The sequence below is a fragment of the Cydia pomonella genome, chromosome 3 (assembly GCF_033807575.1).
Source record: "Cydia pomonella isolate Wapato2018A chromosome 3, ilCydPomo1, whole genome shotgun sequence".
NCBI lineage: Eukaryota > Metazoa > Arthropoda > Insecta > Lepidoptera > Tortricidae > Cydia > Cydia pomonella.
The window spans coordinates 32,189,080-32,202,128 of record NC_084705.1 but is presented as its reverse complement, the minus strand read 5'-3'; the positions used below and the strand labels follow the sequence as shown (position 1 = coordinate 32,202,128).

The following is a 13,049-nucleotide window of genomic DNA, read 5'->3' as shown; positions in this document are numbered from 1 at the left end:
AATCAACGTGCTCACGAAAAGGTCGGGCCTAAATAAATGAAAATCACATCAAATTGTAAAACAGAGTAGACCACTGTCCTGAGGTCCAAAAAGGAGGTTATGGTATAGCTTAAAATATAAGAAGGGTACACGGAAAGAAGAAAATAAGTGACTCTTCTGTATTCTTTTTTTTTCTGAATTCCATTTTTAAATTGAAATTTTTATTTAGTCGTATGGCATATTTCAATTCTTGGTCGCTTTACAAATTTACAAATTAATATCTAAGGTCTTCACCCAATGGGCTGCGTTTTCGCTTAGCTTAAGTAACTCCAGAGGATCTCCCTTGTACTTTCTTTTTGGACACTCATGGACAATGTGGTAAATGGACTGTACAGGTGCTCCACAGTCGCACTTCGGTGTATCTCGCCACCCACGCTTAAACATAAATTCTCCGGATCGCCCGCTTTCAGTGCGAAGTCTATTTAGTTGGCACCATTGCCGTCTCGGAGCCGAAAAGCCCTGCGGTTTGCTGGTAGGATCGTAGCTGGCATGGGATGCCCTGGGCAAGTTAGCAATCCAGTCCTCCCTCCATTTATCCTTGATGTTAAAATGCTTTCTTTAAGTTCCTGTGCCGTATTGGCCGGTGGACGTCGGGATTTTAAGCGTAGCCTAGGCGGACAGAAAAAATTGAAATTGAATTTATAAGATGTAATGTTTTGAAAAGATGTGTCCCGCCGAGTTTCTTGCCGGTCTTGCGATACCCTCCTATAACTTAAGAGGGATTTCAATCTTCTCGGGTCAGGCCTACCGTGAACAGCGAATTTCGTAAATTGTGGACAATTTTCTCTTTTACTCCTGTATAGTTAGAGTTAAGTTGCTCACAATTTGCGAAATTTGCATCCCACTCGCATGTGACTTCGACATGCGAGTGGGATGTCGCTATAATTCGCGCATAGCGTTGTCTCGCTCAAACTTGCGACGTGCGAATCGGACGTCCCTTAGAGCCGGCGTAGCTTTATTTGACATTGAGCACGTTGTAATATGCATATTTGATGAATAAACTATCTTTATCTTTCCGTGTACCCTTCATAAGTATTTAAGCCTTTTGGTACCGACTGTACAGTAAAGCTAGGAAGTAGCTTGACAGTTTCTGCCGCGCTTAGGACGGAATATTAATCGTGATGGAAATACTGGAATACTTGCTACTAATAAAAACAATGGCAGCGTATCTTTATTCCTAGTTGCATACAACAGTCCTATTTATAGAATGAAATTGATTCTCACGAGGAATAAAAGCTATTTTGAATTTATTGATCAGTGATCAAGCCAGACTTCGAATGTTTGTATCAGCTTTAATGATTTTATTATAAATGAAAGAGCACAAAAACACTTTAATATTTATGTAATTGCCTATGAATGAGTTTGTTTTTTGGTGTGTGTGTGTGTGTGTGTGTGTGTGTGTGTGCGTGCGTGCGTGCGTGCGTGCGTGCGTGCGAGCGTGCGTGCGTGCGTGCGTGCGTGTGTTGTTCAGAATTTGATTCTCTACAACTTTGTTTCTCTTCATTCATGCCGTTAAACTTGGAACATAGGAGATAATGATAATATTTTGAATTTGTCGCGTTTTCCAGGTTTAATTTCCAAAATATCGATCCTAGAAGAAAAATTTTGAGAACCAAACTTGTAGAGAATCAAATTTCCTTCGTTTTTTTTATAAAAAAAAACATTTTTCGTATATACACAGGAGCCTGATTCGGTCTACTTTTTGAATTTACACTCCCAGTGATCCCCCGAGGGACCTACGAAAAAAAAAACCAAGAACTGATTATTCACGGGTAGGGTCGGTTTTTAGGGTTCCGTAGCCAAATGGCATAAAACGGAACCCTTATAGTTTCGCCATGTCTGTCTGTCTGTCTGTCTGTCTGTCTGTCTGTCTGTCTGTCCGAGGCTTTGCTCCGTGGTCGTTAGTGCTAGAAAGCTGAAATTTGGCATGGATATATAAATCAATAAAGCCGACAAAGTCGTACAATAAAATCTAAAAATTTAATTTTTTTAGGGTACCTCCCCTACACGTAAAGTGGGGGTGAATTTTATTTTTCGCTTCAACCCTAGAGTGTGGGGTATCGTTGGAAAGGTCTTTCAAAACTAATAGGGGTTTTCAAGAAACATTTTTTGATAAAGTGAATATATTCGGAGATAATCACTCCGAAAGAAAAAAAATATGTGTCCCCCCCCCCCCTCTAACTTTTGAACCATAGGTCCAAAAAATATGAAAAAAATCGTGGAAGTAGAGCTTAAGAAAGACATTAAATGAAAACTATAGCGGACATGATCAGTTTAGCTGTTTTTGAGTTATCGCAAAAAGTTTTACCTTCATAGTAAAAAGACTTACTTTAATTAGGTACTGATTATGCAAATTTGCCTGTTTGTTTAACTCGGGTGGAAGGTACCATTTACTACACTTTAAGCTCCAGTTTAGCTTATTGTGACGGAAGAGTAACTACGGAACCCTACACTGAGCGTGGCCCGACATGCTCTTGGCCGGTTATTTGGATATAATGACTCTACTAACGGTTTTCCTGAGGGTCTACAGTATGGGGTTCTTCAAAAAAGGAGCGTACAGGTTTTTAAAGGGCCGGCAACGCGCATGTAACACCTCTGGAGTTGTAGGCGTCCATAGGCTGCGGTGACTGCTTACCATCAGGCGGGCCGTATGCTTGTTTGCCACCGTCGTGGTATAAAAAAAAAACTAAAATGGCATTGTTCAGCTTGGTTAAAAACGCCTTCGTATGTCGGAATATGAGGTTGAATTCGTAGTTTTTTTAGAAATTAATGATTTTTATTGTATTTGCCTGTGAAAAGTGATTCCATAGGTGTGGAAATTAATCAAGTCACTATGATGTTTGCAGAAAACGATTGCACAACTCGGCATTTTGGATAAAAACGTAATGAAACGTAATCGTAATGTTTCAGCATTAGTGCACACTCAGTAACAACTGACGGTGAACCAGGGGCAGTGTACTATTCTACGCTCTGGGGCTAGTGAGGCTGTGCCCTACCACGCAAAGCAAGGTGACATTCACAATGTCCATACCTCTCTTTTGGACGTAATTTAAGGACGTACCCGGGTCCGAGTCCGGAGGGCTTAAACCGAAATTCGCAAAGTCCGCGAAAACCGAAATTCGCAAATTGCGGGAATCTTTATCTTTTACTCTCACTAAGACGTAATTAGAGTGACAGAGAAAAATGCCCGCAATTGACGAACTTCGATTTTCGCAGTTATAGTTAAAGCCCTGGTATCAGTGTACGTTCGAAATGACTTGAGTTAGTTATTAAATATACCTCTAAAAGTAATTCCAAGAAGAGAGGAATAAAATATCTCAATACCAATAAATAATAAATATCGTAACACGAATAAACTAGACTTCCCAAGGGCGTTTTCTAGAAAGGCTCAAGGTTACTAATTTTCAATTAGTATTACTATGACCAAGACCTCGCATGCAATAAAATAAAAGTTTCCCTAAAATATGTTAGGTAGGTTTGTACAAAAGAACATATTATTATAAGTCTTATAGTATTAAGGTAGAAGTACTAGTGCTCGACGCTGCACTAGTCACCGACATGGGCACTTTATTTCATGGAAATATAGGTTAAATTTGAACAACGAAGATTTTTCTGTATTCGAACTTAATCCATGTCACTTTGACATAAAGTGCCCATGTCGAGTACTAGTGCAGCGTCGAGCAGTACTTCTACCTTACCATGATTTCAATTTTACAAATTAAAAGTTAACACAATATTCTTAACGTAAGTCCATACATTTTGCCCCGTGTTTCTCTCATTCATTCTTGAATCCATTTTTTAAATTGTATTTTTGGACCCGGGTATGTCCTTAAACTACGTCCACAAGAGAGGTATGGGCATTGTGAATGTCATCTCGCTCTGTGTGGTAGGGCACAGCACAGCGGATGTCGTTCCAGATCTAGAGCAGAGCCCAACTGGGCACCTTACAAAAAACCGCAGCCAAATAACACTAACTCATAGTGTTGTGTTCCTGCCGGTGAGTAAGGTTGCCAGAGCTCAACGAGGGTGGGAGGGGGTTAGGGTCGGCAACGCGCATGTAACTCCTCTGGAGTTGCAGGCGTACATAGGCTACGGATACTGCTTACCATTAGGCAGGCCGTATGCTTGTTTGCCAACGACGACATTCTGTATGACTAGACGGCCTATTTAGCAAACGAATGAAAAAACGACATAAGTGAAAATAAAAAAGCAACAGTAGGAAACGCGACAAAATAAATAAAAGCAAAAGCAGTAGTGCGAAAGTTGTTTCGCCGAACTTATATTTTCATCAGAATTCAAGCTGTGAAACGCCGCAGCCAATAAATTATATAATTTCAACCCATTTGTACTGCGCATTCTTCAAAAACACTTCTAAAGAATTCCAATCAAAACCCTAAACGCAATGATAATAAAACGAAAATTACTAAAGTGTCAAGTTAAAGGGATTGACACGGCGCGATTTTGTTCATAGATAATCTAGAGCTTGTAAGGGAACTTTTTAAATGTAAAAACGCAATGCGACATAGGACGTTCCGTTCTACGGAGACGGAACCATGCGCAAAGCATTCGGGTAGTCGCTGCGACCGCCGGAGGCCGTGTCGCTGGAGCTTTACTCTCGCGCGAGCGTATTTAAAAAAATTCGACGCGATGTGATTCGAAATTCGAACCGCGCGGTATTTGTGCTTGGAATAAAAAAAAAAAATTCGGAAGTGACGTGAGTGGATTTGAAGTTTTTGAAATTGAAATTAAGTGTTTGAGAAGTGTCGAAGATTTGAGTGTTTTGTTGTGTTTTAGACCGGATTTCCTGTTGGCATCTGAAGTGTTTTGTTTGCTGAAATTGGATATAGTGCGGCAAAGTGAGGTAAGTCTAATTTTTTTTTTTGATAATTAGGGTAATTAAAATATATTTAATTAACATAATTATAATGAATTTTATTAGGTGCTAATATAAATAAATGTTGTACTTATGGACAATTCCGTAATAACTACATAATTATAAAATTAATATTTAGTTCAGTTTAATCGTGTTTGAAAAAAAAATAGTTTTTTTTTAAGTGTACGTAATCTGTTAATTATTATTTTTATTCTAACACTGACGAACGCTTAAAAAAATACTTGTTGCCAATTACATGCAAAGCTATCTCGATATATATTTAGATTTACGAGTTATCTGTTTTCGAGAATTGCGGAAATGTAGGTAACATTTTTTTATAATTATTTAGGTAATACCATATCTCTAATATGCGTAATGCGTTATACATTAAAATAAAAAAATACAATTAATTCAGTAAAACAATTTTTTTACATATTACGCTACAAAATATAGCTATACCTAGGATTTGGCGTTAAAAAAACTTATAACATGTAAAAATGTTATCATGAGAATACCGAGTATAATAATTTAAATGGCAGATTGTAATGTTAAGAGTCCGCAACAAGCTCGACTCTCCATACAAACTTACGCTCTCATTTTTAAAACGACTAGCTAGATTGCTCTGAAACTTTGTACTCAATAGTTTAAGGTCATTAGTTTATGTATTTTCAGTACCCCTAGTGTAAATTTTATCGACATCATAACGTGACGAACGCGTTTGCGTTAAGTCTCATTTTGTATAGGATTTTGAGTTTCCAAAACGTCCCGCTTGGCGCGCTCTTTCTAAATCCAATACAAAATGAGACTAAACGCAAACGCGTACGTCACGTTTCAAAATCGAATTTATTTACACTAGGGGTACTGATACCGTAATAAAAAAATATAGTGAATTTAAGTTTGTGATGCACAACTTGTTTTTTGCTCTATTTCATTTGTTTTATAAGCTGGAGCTATACAATCTAATTGAGACATAGAATAGTCATAGTCATGTCATTGTATAATAAATAAATAAATATTATAGGACATTATTACACAAATTGACTAAGTCCCACAGTAAGCTCAATAAGGCTTGTGTTGAGGGTACTTAGACAACGATATATATAATATATAAATATTTATAAATACTTAAATACATAGAAAACATCCATGACTCAGGAACAAATATCTATGCTCATCACACGAATAAATGCCTTTACCAGGACTTGAACCCGGGACCATCGGCTTCGTAGGCAGGGTCACTACCCACTAGGCCAGACCGGTCGTCAATAAAAAAATGTAAAATGTATATGAAAAGTTTCATTACAATCCAACACGTAGTTTTGAAATGAGAACGAAACTCCGTTTGTATGGGAGGTGAAATTCGACCGAGCTTGTTGCGGATTCATCTTTCATTTTGTGTGTTCAAAAATTTTAGGTTCAAATCTCGTCGTTTGTGCTTTAAAATACTTCAAATATTAGGTCTAGATACGATATGGATCGGATATGTGTCAAAAGTGACGTTTTTGTTTGACGAAACATCACTTTTGACATATCCATAATCAACTAACCATTGTTATAAAACCTCGATTAAGTACATAACATAGATTTAAGACTATTGCTGTACTCTATCAGGGTCCATGTGAAACTCACAACTACTACGAGTATGTAACACCTGTACAAACCATGGATGCAATAAAGAAAGAATAAAGAATAAAGAATCCAATCCATATCGTATCTACACTTAATATTTGACGTATCTCAAAGCTGGAATCGGGCCGGCAGAGCCGAAAAAATCGTTCTCGGAACACATGCAAAAACGTGACTAAAAATCTTTATCGTACACAGACAAGAAGTTAAAACAGATTCTTAGCAAATATTTATTTTATTATCTTGATAACAGTACTCTGACTTATTCGATTAATCTTGAGTAGTTATTTGAGTACAAATACGTAAAGCCTTTGTTTTAATTTAATTAGCTCTGAGAAACAATGCTGGCTTAATTTAAATACTTCAGAAGAGAAAGAAAACTTCATCAAGTCAATTAATCTAAATGGATCACATTTTAAGGGCTCCGTACCGGACAGTAAAATGAAACCCTTTGTGGCGTGTATGTTCGTCTGCCTGTCACTTCGCTAAATATCTCGAGAACTACTTACGCTATCGATTTGAAATCTGGAATTGTTATGAGCCAGGCTCGCACAGACGAATTGAAGTATTTCTTTTTTATTCACTATGGTAAATGCCCCATTTTTAAGGGGTTCCGTACCTCGAAAGGAAAAAACGGAACCCTTATAGGATCACTTTGTTATCCGTCCGTCCGTCTGTCTGTCAAGACCCTTTTTTTGGGAGCGCGTGGAGGTATCAAGCTGGAATTTATATCAAATACTCAAGTCTACTGGCCCTTGCAGCTGTGAAAAAAATCAAACGTCTAAGCCAACGTAAACAAAAGATACAGCCGTTTATTCCGCAAATTTCGAGTCCGACTCGGACTTGGCCGGTTTTTTTTAAACGAAGCTAGTGCGTCCATACTTTCAACACATGGTAAGCGCCTATCTTAGTCTAAAGACGGTTGAAACTCTAGAGATCTCAAAAGCACGTCACCGACCATTAATCCAAAAACTTGAGAATATCGGTAGGTGATAGGTACTTACTTGGCCCGATTTTACGAGTAATTTGTTTGCAGTGTTAAAGGTAAGTTTGAAAAGCTCATTCTCCGCGGAATAAATGCGAACTCCCAATTTGGGACAACGAAAAATATTTTTTTTTACTCCGAGGAAGGTTTTGTCGGACATACAGTAAAATTGCGCTTGATACCTCCACGCGTTCCTGAGAAAAAGGGTCTTGACAGACGGACGAACGGACAACACAGTAATTCTATAAGGGATTGCGTTTTTTTCTTTCGAGGTACGGAACCCTAAAAAATAGATATAAGCAATGAGTAAGAACACTTCTAGTTTATAAATGTACACTAAAGTAAAACAACTTATATTCGACACCCATCAATCTTTTTGTGTCAGGGGTTAAAAAGGAACTTAGTTTTCGTTTCCCAAAGTTAGACCACCTAGGCCCTAGGCTATCCATCAAACCCTAACCCTAGACGTCTAGACCAAACTAAGCTAACCTGTGTCAGCTTACAAACTTAAATTACGCGTTACGCAATGCACCAGAAGGGTTGAACTGTTGTGTAACAGATGTACTGAACAGGACCACTGATTTGTGTAACGGGGATGTTGAAAATGCCATTATATTTTGGTGGAATTGTAACCAGAGGCGTAATTTATGGGCAATTTTTTATTGTTTGATATTTATCACTAGAACAGTGAGAATGTGATGTTTTAATTTATTAAAAGTTTTATTTATCTATAGACAAGCGCGCGTCAGCTATACAAGAGTTTAGCTAGGCGCCTCATAGACACCACAGGTGACCAGAAACCCTAGTGTAAATTTATTCGATAGCGTGACGTGACGTTACGCGTTTGCGTTAAGTCTCATTTTGTATGGGATTTAGAAACAGCGCGCCAAGCGGGACGTTTTAGAAACTCAAAATCTGATACAAAATGAGACTTAACGCAAACGCGTACGTCACGTCACGCTATCGAATAAATTTACACTGGGGGTACAGAAAGCTGGCCAGTATTTCGCTCAACGTATAAGCATTGCCATTCAACGTGGCAATGCGGCCAGCCTTCTGGGTACACTTCCCATCGGTAGCGAGCTGGAGGACATTTTCTATTTATAAGACTCTTATTTTAAGTTTACTTTATATCATTAGTTTTAAGTTTATTTATAGTCTATTTTATTCATTTGGAGTGTAAAACCTTTATCTATGTAACAGTAGGTATTATCTGCCCAGATGACAGACGTTGATACGAAACACCAATCCAAACTTAAATAATGTATAGGAATAGTCACGAGATTTTTCGTAGCATCTGTCATTCCGGCAGAGATGTAAAAAATACTTTATAAAAAGTATTTAAATACAAAATACAAATACTTCCTTGATATACTATTTCAAATGCAAAATACAAAATAGTTTTCAAATTTGTATTTAAAATACTAAATACAAAATAGGTATTTTCAAAATGCTTTTTTAAAATACAAATACTTTGCGATAAAAGATACTCTTAAATAGTGAATACCTAGTCTGAATTAAAAAGTTAGTATTGCTCGGAATTTACAAGTTGGAAAGGCTTTCTTTATTCTTTAAAAATAGTGTGTATATCAGTCCTCTAGAGTACAAATTTTGTGTCTCCTCATGTTTACCGGTTGAATGGACTTTTATTTTAAGTGATGGTTTTTAACGGTCAATTATTAAAAGCATTAATTTAGATTTGTAATGTTTTACAGCTAGTATATACCTCTCGTTGGTTGGTGAAAACGTCTCGTTTGTGTTTCACCAGGGCAGAAAAGTTTGTTTACCTCTCGTGCCTTGAAACCCTTGCAACGCTTAAGATTCAACATTTTTAATCTCTCGCTACGCTTGTGGTCATTTGCGGCGTTACTAAACAGATTCACCAGTTCCATGTTAAAATAATAAATAAATATTATAGGACATTATTACACAAATTGACTAAGTCCCACAGTAATGAGCTCATTAAGGCTTGTGTTGTGGGTACTAGACAATGATAAATATTTATAAATACTTAAGTACATATACATAAGGTCGATATTTAAACGATAGATACAATAACAGCTTCGACAGGAAAACATAACTAAGTGATCGGTCCGCGCGATGTTGCCAACTATTACATAAACCCTAGAGGTTTTCAATAGTGGCTTATTGTGTTAAACCCTGTTTCAAAAAAATCATAGTGAATAAATACACAAAAAAAAAAGAAATCACCCATGACTCAGGAATAAATATCTGTGTTCATCACACAAATAAATGCCCTTACCAGGATTTGAACCCGGGACCATCGGCTTCATAGGCAGGGTCACTACCCACTAGGCCAGACCGGTCGCCATAAAAGAATGAGAGAGTTGCAAGGATTGTAACGTCAGAAGAGATTGTAACTCCTACTTACTTCACCTAATAAAAAGTATTTTGTATTTTGAAAATAGAAAATAGGTCCCAAAAACTATTTGAAATAAAATACAAAATAGTTTTCTTTAAAAGGTATTTAAATACAAAATACAAAATAGGTATTTTGCATTTTGTATTTGCATTTTAAATACAAGTATTTCAAATAAGTCACATCTCTGCATTCCGGTATGCTTTTAATTTTTTATTTCTCACGGTCTGAAAGTGGGTCTTTGTTGTTATAAAAAGTGTGCAGAAAATGATACGTTTCTGCTCTAGAGCACTGTGAGTTACGATAAACAAAAAAAGTATAGCGTTTGGCGAGTACGCCCGTCATCTATACCCCTAGTGTATGGAGTGTGGATTTAAAAGGAGTAAAATCTCGTATTATGGTAGAACTGTTGCAAAAGTGTCAATCTGTCAGAATAATAGAATTATAGTTCCAAATCTCTCCAGAGTAGGTTCTTAGCTACTCTAGAGTAGCTAAGAACCTAGGCGTTATTGACGGAGTGAAGTGCGCTGTCTATGATTTGATTATTTTTTCAAGTATTCTAGGTATTGTAGCGCCACCTATTTAAGGTTTTTTATAACACTTCTTGGTATATGGAGATTTAACTCCTTAACTCCACCTTTCATACCCTAGTCTAAATTTATTCGATAGCGTGACGTGACGTTACGCGTTTGCGTTAAGTCTCATTTTGTATCAGATTTTGAGTTTCCAAAACGTCCCGCTTGGCGCGTTGTTTCTAAATCCCATACAAAATGAGACTTAACGCAAACGCGTACGTCACGTCACTCTATCGAATTAATTTACACTAAGGGTTCTGGGATTGGCCCCCAGGGCTAATGGGCTCTCGTTCCTGGTTGGGGTTAGTAAAACAATTAAAAATACCAGCAAATACTAGCTATTCTTAGGTAATCGGTCGGCACAAATATTGTCCAATTAACACTCCAGTGCGCAAATATTAGACCAACTATGTTTAAGTTATCCTTTATTATCCTCAGACTCGGATTAAATGCTGGCTATTATTCACAATATAAATCTATAATAGGATAAGGTGCTTGGTTTAACAGCCTATAACTTCAAAAGATAGCCATTTTTAAAAAGGCAAATCTTATGCTATACCTTTAAACGAGCAATCTTATACCTTTAAATGAGCAATTCTTGTATATATATATAAATTTCTTTGATCTCGGAATCGGCTCTAACGATTTCGCTGAAATTTGGTATATGGGGGTTTTTGTGGGTATACAATCGATCTAGATTAGTCTTATGTTTGGGAAAACGCGTGTTTTCGAGTTTTCATGCGTTTTTCTTTCAACGCAGAATATGGTCGCTAATTTCGTGTTGCTGGCCACTGTCCGTCTGGTCCAGCGGGTTAAGACGCGGACGGCTAACTTTTTTTTTTATATGTTCAAGTTTAGTTATAACCATATTACACCATATTACAATAAATAGGTATTATTGTATATAGGAGTTAGTATATCGTGTAACAGGAGCAAAAAATTAAAATGTAGACTGTAGTCTTCAAACTTACCAACATTTTGTTCAGTGACTTTAAAAATAGCTTGTGTTTTGATTTTTAGAAATGATAGCGTTGAGAAGTGTGTGTGGTGTAAAATTACAAGATAGAATTAGGAACAGTGTGATAATGGAAAAGTGTGGACTGAACGAAGATGTAGTGACAAAAATTGAGAAAGGTATGTTGAGATGGTTTGGACACGTGGAAAGAATGAGTGAAAGAAGGTTAACAAAGAGAGTGTATAAGGGAGAGGTAGAAGAGGGAGTTGGAAGGGGTAGACATCGGCGGACTTTCTCTGGTCAAATCGGGGAAATCCTGAAGAATGGCCAGGTCAAGAGCACCCTAAACCGACGAGCGTGTATGAGGAATGTCATGAAAGTGAAGGAAGCGAAAGAGGTATGTCAGGATCGTAGCAAGTGGAAATCCGTGGTCTCTGCCTACCCCTTCGGGAAATAGGCGTAATTATATGTATGTATGTATGTTTAAAGTTTATACTAAGACGTAATCTATTGCGAATTTTGTTATGCTTAAAGCGTGACAAGCAACGTCAATTACACTGATGACAGCGTCCATAGGAAATAATAATTAATTTGTAGGTATGAAAAATAGAATTCGAAAGACTTCATTATTTTCAAAAGTTATTAAATAAAAGTGTCATAGTTTGACGAGTACAATCTATGTTTATGGTAAGCTGTCACCGCAGCCTATAGACACCTGCAAACAGGGGTTGTCCGACCCTTTAACCAAACTTAATGTATTAACCGTGGAGACTATACGTCTCTGTCATATTGTATAATATACTTGACTTGGTACATACTAGTTATGTACATAATGTAGCATTAGTTTATGAGACTGCTAGTTTAACAGTCCAGACGCGGTTTATTTGTTTAGTATAAATTTTATTTTGACACTTGGAGAGACTTTACACCTCCAAATTTTATTAGTATTAGTACTCTGACATTGGGGACCTTTTACATCTCCAGATTTAATGTGTTTTTAACCATAGAGACTATACATCTCTATTGTATTGTAGTAATTATTTATTTTAAAATTATTATAATGTAATGTTTACCCAGGTATTGGCTGTTGTATTTATAAATGTTGTTATGTATTTTTCATGTCACGAAATTATGTTACTATAAATGTTGTATTGACTTGTAAAAGAGCCCTTGAGGCATACTTGCAGAAAAAATTTTTGAATTTTGAATTTTAATAACCCTTCATCTTAAACTCATCTCAAACCAACAAAATATCAAATTAGTAACCACTTATTACAATAAGAATAGGCTTTACGGTATTGCGGTCAATACGGGAGACCAATGATAGAGGGCGTTGAAAGCTAACGATTTGACCCCTATGTGTGTTCAGCGAAAATTAATGGTCTCAGAGGAATCGTGAGCCATCGTTCCATCCTTATTGGACGTCTGCCCTGTATGTATATCATTTAAGTATTTCGTTAAGTATATGTTGCTGGTGGCCTAGCGGTAAGAGCGTGCGACTTGCAATCCGGAGGTCGCGGGTTCAAACCCCGGCTCGTACCAATGAGTTTTTCGGAACTTATGTACGAAATATCATTTGATATTTACCAGTCGCTTTTTGGTGAAGGAAAACATTG

The 13,049-nt window shown here is 37.0% G+C and overlaps 1 protein-coding gene across 6 annotated transcripts in view; it reads left to right on the top strand.

The window, feature by feature from the left end:
- The first annotated feature begins 4,675 nt into the window (after positions 1-4,675).
- The window catches only part of LOC133516567 (protein madd-4), a 651,682-nt gene continuing 643,308 nt past the window's right edge, over positions 4,676-13,049 (top strand). For 5 of the 6 annotated variants that reach the window (XM_061849564.1, XM_061849563.1, XM_061849562.1 and 2 more), the window contains exon 1: positions 4,679-4,900. The gene's annotated coding sequence lies outside the window, so the exon portion shown is untranslated. Of the gene's footprint in view, positions 4,901-13,049 lie in introns of all 6 variants that reach the window. The other variant, XM_061849565.1, reaches the window with a different exon arrangement.